Below are 15,871 nucleotides of genomic sequence, written 5' to 3' on the forward strand. Positions count from 1 at the left end.
TTTGTGAGTACTTAAAGCCTCTTGTAATTCGCTAATTGCCTTCTGCCATAAGCAGAATGGAGCTTCCTGCTTGGTTTTACCAAGGGGAATTCATGTTTGACCAAGCCTTTTATGAGGACATAATCAGGTGGACTGATGATGGTAGAGCAGTGGATGTGGTTTATCTTTATTTCAGTAAAACATTTGACAGTGTCTGCCACAGCATTCTTCTGGCTAAACTGAGGCAGTGTGGTCTGGATGATCAGTGAGGTGGATTGGGAACTGGTTGAAGGAAAGAAGCCAGACAGTTGTGGTCAATGGGATGGAGTCTAGTTGGAGGCCCGAAACTAATGGAGTCCCTCAAAGGTCAGTACTGGGACCAGTTCTGTTCAATATATTCATCAACAACCCCAGTGAGGGCACAGAGTGCATTGTCAGCATGTTCGCTGATGACACCAAACTGGGTGGAGTGGCTGACACACCAGATCATTGCGCTGCCATTCAGTGAGACTTGGACAGGCTCGAAGCACAGGCAGGAAGAAATTGAATGATGTTCAACCGGGGCAAGTGCAGAGTCATGCACCTGGGAAAGAACAACTCAATGTATCAGTATAGGTTGGGGACTGACCTGCTGGACAGCAGTGAAGGGGAGAGGGACTTGGGAGTCACAGTATCACAGTATCACAGTATCACCAAGGTTGGAAGAGACCTCACAGATCATCAAGTCCAACCCTTTACCACAGTGCCCGAGTCCCGGAGGATGGAAGGATGGCCACAAGCCAGCAGTGTGCTCTTGTGCCCAGGAAGGCCAATGCCATTCTGGGGTGTATTAGAAGGTCAAGGGAGGTTCTCCTCCCCCTCCACTCTGCCCTGGTGAGGCCTCATCTGGAGCACTGTGTCCAGTTCTGGGACCTGCAGTTCAAGAAGGACAGGGAGCTGCTTGAGAGAGTCCAGTGCAGAGCCACAAAGATGATTAAGGGTATGGAACATCTCTGTTATGAGGAGAGACTGAGTGAGCTGGGGCTTTTTAGCTTGGAGAGGACGAGACTAAGGGGTGACCTGACTAATGTTTATAAATATGTAAGGGGTCAGTGCCGGGAGGATGGAGCCAGCCTCCTCTCAGTGATGCCCAGTGACAGGACAAGGGGCAATGAGTGGAAGCTGAAGAATGGGAGGTTTCATGTAAACTTCAGGAGGAATTTTTTCACAGTGAGGGTGACAGAACACTGGAACAGGCTGCCCAGGGGTGTTGCGGTGTCTCCCACCTGGATGTGAGATCCTGTGTGATCTGTGAAGCCTGGGGAAAGGTTCTGACAAAATACTCTAAAAATTGCTTTTATTGAGCTTCAGTTGTGTTCATTCTAACTTCTGACTTTTGTGTTAGTACGAAAAAAATTAAAAACAATCCACTAACAGTGGATTTACCTGATAATAGATCTGACAAAGACCAGCACTTTAGATTTTATGACTTTTCTGTCTGCCAGAAAGTTCCTATTCACTGGCAAAATAAAATAGAGGTTAAAATACAGGTTACCCAGGAACACCAGCAGGACAGGTAGTCAAATCTAAACCTCCAATAGCCACTGTGCTTTTGTGAATAGTTTCTGTATGCAACTTTTACATTGCAGTCACTTGAAAAGTAGCCCTTAAACATATCACATATAAGGAATGAAATCCAAGATCACATTTGCATTCACTTTCTGGCAGTATTTCCCTACTTCAGGAATTTTAAAGACATACAGTTACTAAGCATAGATTCTGGTTGACATAAAAGACTGAGAGTGAAATACACTTTTGGGGCATTAGAGTCAAACACTACTAGTAGTGACAGCAAGCACCACTCAAATACTTCCCCCCCCCACCTTGAATGAGCAGCCTTTGGGCTGGAGTCATTAGTCTTGGGACTCCACCACCTCATGACTGACAGAGAGCAGTGAGGCCCCATGTGTAAGTAACACTGACATGCCAAGCTGTCCTCTACCCACAGCAAGACCAGAATTAGTTCCCAATTTGCCTTTCAGGGTTTGTTTAGGTACAGGTAAACCAGGTTACTGCAGTCCTCAGAGTACATGGCATCTACTGTGCCCTACTTACTGGGACACTTTCCCCAGAGTCAGAGAAATTATCAGTGAGCAACTTCAGCACAGTGACCAGGAAGACTCATGTACTTCATTGCCTCTGGAGCAGAATTTTGATAGAAACAGAAAACCTGACTACTGCTGGCTGGTGATTGCTATGACAGACAAGCTGCTGCTTCTCTGCAGCATATGGTTGCAAGTCATAAAGCCTCTACTAAAGCCATTTGTTTTTTATCTTTTGAAATAAACCAGCTTATATGAATGGAATAAGTCTGACTATATGCATTTAGAAGGGAGAAAAAAAATTGCTGAAATAAAGCTGGCTAAGAAGCTTCTACAGTAATAGAAGCTATAAATTTAAAACTTGTGATCATCTTTTCTACTGGACTTCATTTTCCACAAAAGCACAATGATCCACTGAAAAATATGGCACCTTGCAACTTCCCTATAAACAAAAAAATACATTCTGTAATTGGATCATGGAGCATGTTTAAAGAAAATGTACTTTTTTCCTCTGTTAGAAGTAAACTCACTCTCAGGGTACATTTATGATTTCTTAATAACTCAAAAGTTGCCAAATGTCATTTCACCCTATCAAACAGTTAACAACACCTTCTGGTGGGACGGCCTGTGCTAGGCTTCACTTCAGAACAGGTGAGTCAAAAGCACTGTAAGTGGAGATGTTGATAAATTGTTGGCAGGAGATAGCTGCAAAGACAACACTACTCTGCTGTCAGGTGTAACATCAGACATGAGGTGCAGAGTATCATTGTTCTGTCTCACACAGTGGCTGTTTCTGTTCAGAAGTGTCAGTGCTACAGAAGGATATTTGGACTCTATCTCGAGTGTGCATGGGGCTGCACCAGATTTCATCAGAGGAAGAACATAAGCAAATATGCGGAGAGTCGTAACAAATGTTTTGCAAATTAATTTAATAGCAGTGATGCTGATTTTCAAGTCAAAATTATGCTCAACTCACCCCAGAGAAATTACTAATTAACTAAGTGGATGATGTGGTTTGGGTTTTTTTCTGCCCCCTGTTGGAATCACCAGGCTAACTCAGATGGATGCAAGTTAATATGAAGCTATAATTATGATTTTAGACATATATGTAAATATATATATATGTAATATTGTAGTCTACCTGGACTTCAGCAAAGCAGTTGACACCATCTGCCAGAACAAGCTCCTAGCCAAGCTGGCAGCTCGTGGCTTGGACAGATTCACTCTGATATGGGTCAAAAACTGGCTGGATGACAGAGCCCAGAGAGTGGTGGTGAATGGTGCCACATCCAGTTGGCAGCCAGTCACTAGTGGTGTTCCCCACTGGGCCCAGTCCTATTCAATATCTTTACTGATGATCTGGACAAGGGGATTGAGTCCAGCATCAGTAAGTTTGCAGATGACACCAAGCTAGGAGCAGGTGTTGTTCTGTTGGAAGGTAGGAGAGCCCTGCAGAGGGACCTGGACAGGCCGTAGGGGTGGGCAGAGGCCAATGGGATGAGATTTAACAAGGCCAAGTGCAGGGTTCTGCACTTTGGCAACAACCCCAAGCAGCACTACAGGCTGGGGACAGAGTGGCTGCAGAGCAGCCAGGAAGAAAGGGACCTGGGGGTACTGGTAGAGAGTAGGCTGAAGATGAGCCAGCAGTGTGCCCAGGTGGCCAAGAGAGCCAATGGCATCCTGGCCTGCATCAGGAACAGTGTGGCCAGTAGGACGAGGGAGGTTATTCTTGCCCTGTACTCAGCACTGGTCAGGCCACACCTTCAGTGCTGTGTCCAGTTCTGGGCTCCTCAATTCAAGAGAGATGTTGAGGTGCTGGAACGTGTCCAGAGAAGGGCAACAAAGCTGGTGAGGGGCCTGGAACACAAACCCTATGAGGAGAGGCTGAGGGAGCTGGGGTTGTTTATCCTGGAGAAGAGGAGGCTGAGGGGTGACCTCATTGCTGTCTACAACTACCTGAAGGGAGGCTGTAGCCAGGTGGGGGTTGATTTCTTCTCCCAGGCAACCAGCAGCAGAACAAGGGGACACAGACTCAAGTTGTGCCGAGGGAGGTACAGGCTGGATGTTAGGAGGAAGTTCTTCCCAGTGAGAGTGATTTGCCATTGGAATGGGCTGCCCAGGGAGGTGGTGGAGTCACTGTCCCTGGAGGTGTTCAAGTCTGGATGAGGCACTTAGTGCCATGGTCTAGTTGACTGGATAGGGCTAGGGGATAGGTGAGATTGGATGATCTTGGAGGTTTCCTCCAACCTGGTTGATTCTATGAATATATCTCTGATTCTATGGTTTACAGCACGGCTCCTATTTACAAGCACATGCACACAATATATACAGATATTTACAGTTATATACAAGTTAGAAGTAGTATGGAAATTTGAAACCCCTCCCAGTCAGCAAGGCCGCCCAGGAGGGCTCCCAACTAACCCCTTCTTCCCACCCCTCCCTTATTTCAGAAAGCTTATGTGATTAATCTTTGCAAGGAAAGTAGGGGTGCGATGTCAAAAGCCAACAAGGGTTAAAATGAGAACGATTAGATTGGGCTACAGAGGTTCAGGCAGAGACAGTTAATCAGTGAGCAGCAAGCACAGAATGAGGCACTTTGTTACTGTTTTGTGTTTTTACATCTCTCAGCAATCCAATGGGCAATACAGAAATCACTATTATTTTCTCTTTCACAGCCAATGATGTAATTTCTTACATTATAATATTCCAATTAGCCTCAAACCAGCACAGCAGACTTCATGCTATGCCCGAAGAGCTATGTAGCAGATTCTGATCAGTTGTCTGAAGCAGAAGAAATTTAATCAGTATGCCAAGTCTACATAGATAGCTGGACAACTAATGCTGGTACTAGACCTGGTGGATTAATTTATGCACCCCCTGACATAAAAGTGACCACCTAAAGGCTGATTTTTCTGGATGCAAAAAGTGACAGAGTTATAAACAGCTTCAGGTATCTAAGTTATCTAAGCTGTCCTATGTAGGCCATTATCTTTCCCTATTATCACTAGATGTTCCACATCCTCAGGATGTTCTAACTGCTTAAAATACTGTATAGCAGATGGTCTCATCTGCTTCTTAGATTGTCTGAATCCTAGTTCCATTAAAGCAGACACAATGAAAATAAACCAGCAAGTTTTGTAGTTGCTGAAATGCACTATAGCAATTCAATAGCAATGCAATAGCAACGAAGAGCTTTGGTGTTCTGAAAGGCAGGAGGTGGTTGTTTTTCTAAAAAAAACCACAATTACCCCGTGCACAAGATGTTCACTACTGCCATGGATGCATACAAGTAGTCTTCACTGTCTACAGTTAAGGGATTCTGCTTTGGAGAACTGTCTCAGTTTCTCATTCGCTTTCTAAACTTGTTGATCCTGGTTCTTTCTTAATAATGCAAACCAGATTTCACATTAAGTGTCAGACTTAGTTTATGAGCTCACAGGAGAAAACTTCTATCCCTCTTCTTTCTCCCTGCTCCCTAATTCTTTGCAGAATTTTGCTAAAGGTCAGAGTTGGGCTTCTTAGAATGTCAAAGGTTATCATTCCCATGGTATGAATCGTCTCAGTGCTGTCAGTACACATAGCAATGTCTGGAGTACGAGGTCACAGTATTGTACATAGTATGCAGATAATAGTAATTGTACATAGCTTTTTATCTAGGGGAGATGACATCAAGATTGTTAGTTGTTGAGCACAGGCACTATCTTTGTAAGTTCATTTGCTGTGCTGACAATTCTGACTGCTACTGTAATGGAAATTTAAAACCTAATTTTGCCTTTTGCCTGCTGCTACTCCTACTTTAGAGCCATTTCATGTACAGTTTTAAATGTGCATGTTTATAATATAATATATGACCTCAGAAGAAAAAACAATTGTAACACAAAATGTTGTGTATCCCAGCATAGGCCTGAAGTTTCTGCTTAGACTGTTATATATTCACAGCATTTCAGAGGCAGCAGTAAATACAGTGCTGCAGAGCTGACTTCAATAATGAAATGTCTGAGGCTGGAAGAAGCCTCACTTCTCTGAAAGGTTTCTTCTCCTCTGTACATCTCCATCTGCAACTATACAGATACACTTCCGATCTTACATGTCTTAGCTGGAAGCAACGTTTGTGCTAGAGGGGGAAAAAATCCAACAGTCATGATCTAGGATGAAGAATTCAGTATGTTTTCCAGCAAACTTCCCCAAATCCCAGAGATATTTTTTATGTCCCACTCAATGCTGGCAGAGTTCAGAAACCTGGCTTTTTGTTTGGGTTTAACGTAGGAAAACTACAAAATATTGAAAAATTCCTAATACAATTTTAGTATTACATTTAAGGAAACTTTATTTATAGCTCTGAGCTGAATTACTGCATGTGGGAAAGAAACAAGAGGCATCTAGAAAGGCTGAAGTGGCCACAGAAGAAAAAGACAATCACTTTAAACCTGTTGTTAAAAAAATTAATGTTTTGTTCTACGTTTCCTCATCTATCTTAATTTCCAAATCCCTCCTCCATTTTTTTCATCTAACCACAGTAACACTTTCTGTGAAACAATGATAAAGGCTATGGTATTGACACTGTGAATACTGCAGCACTCAGATGGGATTTCAGTGCTGGAGGAGACAGTTCCCCTTGCTGTTGCAGGAGCTACTAATTGGAAATGGTTTGATTCTGTCCTTTCCTGGCACTACATTAAACACTGCTCTAAATTAAAATTCCAAGCAGGGGCCACAAAGTAAATAGTCTTCCAATTGATCTAACCAATTCAGCTAATGTAAGACTAATGCCTGCCCATTTGAGTGACTGTCAGCATCTCTCTCAGACTTCACATCCACCAGTCTGTTGAAGACTTGGTCATGTATGTATAGCTAGACTGTCTTTACCAAAAATGCATTTGCTTTCCCAGAACTCTTGCTGTCTGCTGCCTACTAGAATCAAATAAGAGTTTCCTCACGTTGAGGTGGAACCTCCTGTGTTCTAGCTTGTAGTCGTCATTGCTTGTCCTATCACTGGCATCAGCAAAAAGAGATTGACACCTTCATCTTGACATCCACCCCACAGATATTTATAGATAATGGTATGATCCCCACTCAGCCTTCTCTTCTCAAGACTAAACAGCCACAGGTCTCTCAGTCTCTCTCCATAGGTGAGATGTTCCAGTCTTGCAATCATCCTTGTAGCTCTCTGTTGGACTCTCTCCAGCAGAGGTCTGTGTCTTTTGAACCGGGAAGCCCAAAAGTGGGTACAATATTCCAGATGTGGTCTCACAAGGACAGAGGGTAGAAGAACCTTGCTAGACCTGCTGGACACACTTAATGCACCCCATTGGCCCTCTTGTTCACAAGGTCACATTGCTATCCCATGGATAACTGCTGTCCACTAGGACTCCAATATCTTTAATGATGATCTAGACCAGGAGATTCTTCTCCCAGGCAACCAGCAACAGAACAAGGGGACACAGCCTCAAGTTGTGCCTAGGAAGGTATAGGCTGGATGTTAGGAGGAAATTCTTCCCAGAGAGAATGATTGGCATTGGAATGGGCTGCCCAGGGAGGTGGTGGAGTCACCATCCCAGGAGGTATTCAAGGAAAGTCTGAATAAGGCACTTAGTGCCATGATCTAGTTGATTGGATAGGGCTGGGTGCTAGGTTGGACTGGATGATCTTGGAGGTCTCTTCCAACCTGGTTGATTCTATGATTCTATGATCAGTAGGTTTGCAGATGATTTCAGATGACACCAAGCCAGGAATAGGTGTCAATGCATTGGAGGGCATGAGAGCCGTGCAGAGGGACTGTGGCAGGCTGGATGGGTGGGCAGAAGTCAGTGGGATGAGATTTAGCAAGGCCAAGTGCAGGGTTCTGCTCTTTGTCCACAACAACCCCAAGCAGTGCTACAGGCTGGGGACAGAGTGGCTGGAGAGCAGCCAGGAGGAAAGGGACCTGGGAGTACTGGTAGATAGTAGGCTGAAGATGAACCAGCAGTGTGCCCAGGTGGCCAAGAGAGCCAATGGCATCCTGGCCTGCATCAGGAACAGTGTGGCCAGTAGGACAAGCGAAGTTATTCTTCCCCTGTACTCAACACTGGTCAGGCCACACCTTGAGTGCTGTGCCCAGTTCTGGGCTCCTCAATTCAAGAGAGATGTTGAGGTGCTGGAATGTGTCCAGAGAAGGGCAACAAAGCTGGTGAAAGAGCCAGAAAACAAACCCTATGAGGGGAGGCTGAGGAAGCGGGGGTTGTTTAGCCTGGAGAAGAGGAGGCTGAGGGGTGACCTCATTGCTGTCCACAACTGCCTGGACTGAGGTTGTAGCCAGGTGGGGGTTGATTTCTTCTCCCAGGCAACCAGCAACAGAACAAGGGGACACAGTCTCAAGTTGTGCCAGGGGAGGTCTAGGCTGGATGTTAGGAGGAAGTTCTTCCCAGAGAGAGTGATTGGCATTGGAATGGGCTGCCCAGGGAGGTGTTTAAGAAAAGACTGGATGAGGCACTTAGTGCCATAATCTAGTTGGTTGGACAGGGCTGGGTGTTAGGTTGGAGTGGATGATCTTGGAGGTCTCTTCCAACCTGTTTTGAGTCTATGATTCCAAGGTCTTCATCAAGCTGCTTCCCAGCAGGACAACCTCTAGTCTGTACTGGTGCCTGCTGTTATTCCTTCCCACATGGAAGAATCTGCACTTGTCCTTATTGAACTTCAGGAGGCTTCCCTTCACCCAACACTCCAGGCTGTTCACATCTCATTGGATGGCAGCACAGACTGATGGGGTGTCAGCCAGCCCCTCACCCTTTCCCCCCCACTTTTGTATCATCAGCCAGCTTGCTGAGGCTACACCCTCATCCAGGTCATTGATGAAGATATAGAACAAAACTGCACCCAGTACTGATCCCTACTGGCCACAGGCTTCCAACTGAACTCTGTGCCACTGATCACAGCTCTCTGAACTCTGTTGTTTAGCCAGTTACCAACCCACCTCATGGTGCAGTCATCTAATCCACTGTTCTCAAGTTTCCCTATGACAATGTTATGTGAAACAGAATGAAAAGCCTTGCTGAAGTCAAGGCAGTTTATACCACTGCTCTCCATCTATCCATTTGGTCATGTCTTCATAGAAGGCTATTAGACTAGTGAAGCAAGAAGTCTCCTCAGTGAATCTATGCTGGTTACTCTTGATAACCCTCTTGTCTTTCATGTTGTTAGAGATGGTCTCCAGAATGAGCTGCTCCATCACTCTTCCAGGTATACAAGTGAGGCTCACCACTCTGTAGTGCCTGGGTCTTCCTTCTTGCCCTTTTTGAAGAACTGGAGTGACACTAGCCCTCCTGCAGTCCTTACACATCCACTCTGTACTCCATGACTTGAGAGGAGAGACTGACATCCACCTAGCTATGACCTCCTTTCGGGTAGTTGTAGAGAGCAGGAAGGTCTTGCCTCAGCTTCCTTTTCTCTAGGCTAAAAAATTCCATGTTCTTTTGGTTGCTCCTTAGAGGACTTTTTTCTAGATCCTTCACAATCTTTGTGTCTCCCCTCTGGACATGCTCCAGCATCACAGTGTTTTTCTTGTAGTGAGAGGCCTGGATCTGAACACAGACAATAGTTTGGGCCTGGCTATCTAAACAGTTTTTTATCCAACTAGTAGTCCTGTGCAAGCCATGGGCAGACAGTTTCTTCAGGACAATGTCATAAGAAACAGTGTAAAAAGCTTTACTAGGGTCAGATTACACAACATCCACATCCTTCCCTCATCTACTAAGTGCATCACCTTGTCTGAAGGAGATCAGGTTAGTGAAACAGGAAAGGTCCTTCGCATACACATGCTGACTGAGACTGAACACCTGGTTGTCCTGCATGCGCTATGTGATGGTACTCAGGATGAGACTGTTCTACTCTATAATCTTTCCTGGTACTGAGGTCAAATGGTAGTTCCCTGGATCTTCCTTCTGGCTCTTCTTGTAGATTGACATCACATTTGCAAACCTTCAGTCTGCTGCGACCTCTGCGGTTAGCCAGGACTGCTTATAAGTAATTCAAAATTACTTGGTGAACACTTCTGCCAGCTGCTATCTTTGGATGGAGCTCATCCAGTCCTATAGACTTATACGTGTCTAAGTGATACCTGTTCATTCTGCTTGGGTGGTTATATGAGACTCCCACCATGATCTCTGCCTCGTTGGCATGTCCCTTCAGTCTTACGCATAAACACTTGACCTTTTCATCACCATCATCAAGCTACAGACAGTAAAAACACTCCTTAACATATAAGGCTACCCTAATGCCCTGCCTTCTCTGCCCATGCCTTCTGAACAGTTTGCAACCATCCATTGCAGCACTCTAGTTACAGGAATCATCCCACCATGACTGTAACCATATCACTTTTCCAGTTGAACAGTGGTTTCCAGCTGCTCCTGTTTGTTATCTCTGCTTTGTGCATGTGCATTGGTGTAGGTGCACTTCTGTTGGGCTATACCTCTGTCATGGATTGAATTGAACCTGATGCTGTTCTTCATACCATGCTGCAGCCAATCCAGCTTCAAAAAACAGAAGCGCAAACTGGAACAAAGTATTACGGGGCTTGAAATTCAGATTTTAACATGGGAGGCTTCCTGTTCTGGTTGCTGTTTCTGGGTTCTGGCTTCTTGGGTGTTGGCTCTTTCCTGCAGGCATGGCAGCAGAATGGGTGGGAGTCAGCTGCTGGTTTCGGTTTTCTGGTTCATGCTGTTTTGTTTTTTTTTCCCTCTGTAATTTCACCAAACTTCTGCAAATAGGCTAAGATATGGTAACCATGCATTGTGTCATTAATTAGGTTATTAGCTAAGGTAATTATGCATTGTGCTTATGATATCTCATGTTATATTAAATGCTTATCTCTTTATCTCAACCCTGAGTTTTGTGTGTTACCTTTCCCCTCGCTTTTGTGCTGAGGGAGCAGGGAGTTCCGCCCTTGCACTAAACCATTATCAATGGCCACTCTTTGTGAGGGGATGATCCCTAATTCCTATGTGCCAGTTCTAAGAATGTGCTTCCACAATTTCTTAAACATCAACAATTCTTGCATCTTTGTTGCCATGTGGATCTCCTCTACCCTCTGCCTCCACTGAGACAGCTAAGGTGCTGTGTGCATTAGTACAGGGACATGTCAAATGTGCTCCAGTGTACTCAACACATCGTGGAGCAGACCTGTCCCTCAAACACTGGCATGCTGCCTCCAGGTTTACGTCTACTGAGCCTGGGTTTATTGCTTTCCCCCTTCAAATCTAGTTTAAAGCTCTTTCAATGCTCTGCCAACTTCTGCACAGAGATCTTTTTCCCCTTTTGAGACAGGCCTACTCTGTCTGTTGCCAGCAGGCCTGGTGCTGTACAGACTGACCCATGATCAAAAAATTAACCATTTTGCTGGTGATGCCAGGCTTGGAGCCAAGTATTCCTATTTTTGACCCTCACCAATCCCTGCAATTGGAAGGATAGGAGAAAACATTTCTTGTGCTCTTGATCCCTTAAGCACTTAGTTGTTCTAGGGCTCTGATGACTGTTTGGATTGCCCTTGGATGTCTTATTCAAACTTCATTGCTGCCTATATGAAAAACCTAACTTACTAAGGTTCTGTTTCATGTGGCTCAGGAAAGTGGTATGTTATATGCTTGTTTCTCAATAGATGTAATTCCTATAACATTAAAATTGTGTAGCTTTAATGTCTGGTAAATAGTACTCCAAATGTCAGATTCTTCTGGTGATGTTGTCATAACAGCCTTTATCAAAGACTAATGCCTTTGGACAGAAAATGTGGCTTAAGGGGATTCCCTGGTTACTGCAGAACTGCAGAAATAGCTGTGTCATGACTTAGCAATGAAGCCATAAGCCTGCTGAGAGGAGCAGGTGGCCAGAGTACAGGGCACTAGGGGTATTGTTGGTGAGGCAACATTGCCTTGAGCCAACACAACATTGGGAGAGTGAAAGAAGCCAAATGTGAGAGAGCTTTGCCAATGTTTGACAAGACGAACAAAAAGCTTACAACAGCTTTCTACGTTGTCTGCATGAAAATATCAGCTTAATCATTCAAGTACTACACAAACTATTGGATATTACAAGAGCAAAACTCAAAGGTTGTGTTTCACTTGGTCCATGAACCATATGAATGGGCACTAAAGGTGCAAATGAGCTGATATTGCCTGCTAACCGCATGTGAAAATACCAGCTAACGTCTGTAAGACTGGAAGGTCTTTCACAGCTTTGACTGATTGATGTAACCATTCAGAAGCACTTGCTGCTTTTGAAAAGTCCTATGCTAGCTCCTGGCAATGATTAAAACCCACACTTTTAGAGTTATCTAAAGTGTTTAAACAGTGTGTTTATGAGCAAGTTGCTTGTCTTCCATGATATGTACACACTGTTGGGAAGATTCTCTTGCTTCTGTCTGGCCACTGGTCACTCTACAGCAACTTAAATCTGGCCATCTGTTAACAAGAATAATCACCAATTTTTCTAAATACTGTAACTAAGTAATTACAGTAAAAGAGCATAAAACATTAAGAGATTGATTTCCTCCACTGGAAGCAGCAGGTCCTTCATCTAACCTAATGGGATGCAACATAGACTGTTATTTTCTGGCAAAATAACAATCCTTTCCTTATCAGTTTCTGTAGGAAGAACACCTCTGCTGGGTCTAGGAATAGCCTGAAAGTGAAAAATGTGTCTATAATTATCTTTCAACAATGCTCTGTTTCCCTATAGTGACATGTTACTGTCTACGCTCTAGATCCAGGAAGAGTGAAGAAGTTCCCTAAAAACATCCTAGGTCCCTGCAAATTACTAGTTATTCTTTACTGCAAATGGTTTGTTTCCCCAAAGACAGTGTTTGACAGTGTTTGGAGCTTCACTTACAGATAAACAACTGTTCATACGATCTGATCATTGTTCCTAAAACTGCAGTGTTTCATTATGTATCTTTCACCCTAGAGACAAGTCAGCACTAACACAGCATTTCTTTTTTATGAATGCAGTTGCATGCTTTGCTGTTGACCAAGCAACTGACAAGGAGCTTTTGCATACCAATCTGCCATAGCAAAATCAGATCAACATTCTCCACATCTTCAGATGCAAAACCCAGATGTTCTATAGTAGTTTTCCATAAAGTCAATTAACTGCTTTAATTATTAAAAAATAACTCTAATTTTGAAATTAAATTGAGCATAAAATCTCTTTCACCTACTAAGAAACTGCATCATACAACTGATTAACTAGATAATATTCCAAAGTATTCAAGTCTTTTTTCTTTGTTTTGGGACTACCAGGTAAGAAGTGCCTGGGGAAAGACATGTGCTAGCTGACAACAAAAGAATAATACAAAAATAATAATAGAAAAAGAAAAAAAACCTCCTTGTCCACTCCTGAATTAAATCTATTACATTCATTTAACAAATTTGGTTTACTTGTCAGAAAATTAAACAAGTAACAGACACCACTTTAGCAAATTACCAGCTGGCTCTTTTTTTTTTTTTTTTTTTATGAGTTAATACTTCTCTTTATGAACGTAAGACTAAAAAAAACCTAAAGTCTTGCAATAATGACATATGTGAGCTCCTTCTGTGTGTTTTTCAATGGCACAACACTGCCAGGGACTACAGTGAGGGACAGGGTTGTCATGCAGCCTAGCAAAACAGTCCCCTAAAAAAGGCATGCTGACCCACTTTCAACTACCAGTTTTTGCTGACCCTGTCCTGAGTGAAAGGTTCTTCCAAGTTTTTGCTGTTTTCTCCTCTTCTAATTTCTGTAACAGCAAGTCTGTCTCTCTCTTTCTCCTTGTTTTCTTCCCTTCTCAGTATGTATGGAAGAAAGGTAGATCATTTCTTGTGATTGTCTTTGCTTTAGTTAATTTGAAAGAAAAATTAAAGCCTTCCACTGCCTCCCATTAAGAACACACTTTGGAATAAACAGGGACTTGCCATCAGCAAAATTATGACATGATTCTTAAGGAACTTGGTCTGATCAGAATAATTCATCTATGAATAAACATACTTTAAGTGTTACTCCTGGCAACAGTGAAGGATAATAGTGTAATATCATACTAAATATTGCCACATACAATAGTGAAAAAAAACCTGTTTCAGTCTTGCCAGCAGTGGTGTGCAAACCTCCTTTTGAATTCAGGTTTGGATGTTGTGATTTAATCTAAATCTTTCACTTCTCCTTCTTCCAAAATCAACAGAGCTTTAAAGAGAGCTGCATTTTTATTGGAACCATTCGCTCAATGTAAGTTGCCAAAATAATTTAGTTAAAACTAGTGTTTTTGTTTGGGTTAAGGTTGATTCCTGAGCTTCACAGAGATTGAGGCACTTAGTTTGTCTTCCTCTTTTTCAGTTCTACCACGGAGAGTATAGCAGAGCTCTGCCAGCTCAAGTTATATTTACTGAAACTCAGTCTCCCAGCTGAGTTTATCTATGTTCCTGAGTTTGCCTAAGTGGAGAAGAAACTTTTTTTCAGCCCTTTTCCTCATGATTTATCTACTACAACACATGGAAACAAGTGTGGCTCCAAAGATTCGCAATAATTAGGCTCCAGCTGCGCAGCTGTACAAGGGGTGCCACAAATGCTGCTACTGCAATGCATTACTGTGACTTCTCCTTTGAGATGAAATGTCTCACAGGTTGTCTGACTTACTTGGGCAACAAGTGAAAAAACACAAAACCATAAAAGTATGAAACTGGGCTATATTTAACAAAAAATACCTACTTTATGCTACTTGAGAAGTGTTGTTTCAACTTCAAATAGGTCCAACAGAATAAAACAGTTACAATCCCCTCTCAAAGCTTTTGTGATCCTGAGAGATGTTCCACAGTAACAAACACTGTAATGCTATTGCAATTAAGGAAGCATCTATGTCTCACTGTGTGTATTTTGCGTGTGGGCATGCACTTGTAAAACTCGCTCTTTAATGTCAGAATCTTCATGAGATGAGTAGGTTCAAGTAAATTATCCATTTATAAATCTATCCCCTGTAGTTAGTGCCTATCTGGATCAAAAAATGAAAGGTTCTTCTTTTTTGGTTTTGATGCTATTCTATTGTAGTAGAAATGTCATAGTTCAGAATGATGTATTAAAGGTGTTCTACAGTAACAATGCCTTGATCTGAAATAGATTAAAGCTAAGCTTCAGTTTTAAAATGAAACCAGGGTAAAGATTTGATTGTTCTTACATACTAAATTCTTCTCTCAGGAGATGCTAGGACAAAACAGGTTAAAAAGGTATTGCAGCCTTGAAAGGAATTCACATGAAAACAGAGTCAGAAGTAAGCCATTCTCATGGTTTTTTTTGTTTGCTGTTTGTTGGGGTTTTTTTGTGTTTTGTTGTTTTTTTTTTCCCCTGATGCAATCCAAATTGAAAACAGTAAACATTTGCTGAAGGGAAGTAAGAAGTAAAACTGTGTGGAAATACAACTTTGCATGGATTCAAGGCCAAGTTTTAACCCACCCTGAAAACATGTATCCCATTTAACAGCACAAGTGTTTAGATCTGCCTGCATTCCAAAACAAACAAACAAACAAACCAACCCAACAACAACTTTTGAAGATGTAGACTCAATGCAAAATTACAAGACTGCACAAAAATTTAGAAACTTACCTGAGAGCTGACCGAACAATGTTAATGCTGCCTGACTAATAGTCCAGATAATTCAATATTTGATTTGATACTAAATCTGATGGAAACCTTAAATATAAATAATGTAGAGCGAACCACATGAAAGAGAACTTTAAAAATACTGTTTTGTTATCTCTAACTACAATCATCAGTGATGCTGAATGAGAACACCGTCTGAATCTAAAAACTGCTTTATCTTCAAC

General features: G+C 42.7%; 1 protein-coding gene across 2 annotated transcripts in view; it reads right to left on the bottom strand.

Annotated features, from left to right (window-relative positions):
• The window catches only part of PCSK5 (proprotein convertase subtilisin/kexin type 5), a 325,127-nt gene that overhangs the window by 136,800 nt on the left and 172,456 nt on the right, over positions 1–15,871 (bottom strand). The gene's annotated exons all lie outside the window — the stretch shown is intronic.

Source organism: Pogoniulus pusillus, chromosome Z (genome assembly GCF_015220805.1).
Source record: "Pogoniulus pusillus isolate bPogPus1 chromosome Z, bPogPus1.pri, whole genome shotgun sequence".
Taxonomy (NCBI): domain Eukaryota; kingdom Metazoa; phylum Chordata; class Aves; order Piciformes; family Lybiidae; genus Pogoniulus; species Pogoniulus pusillus.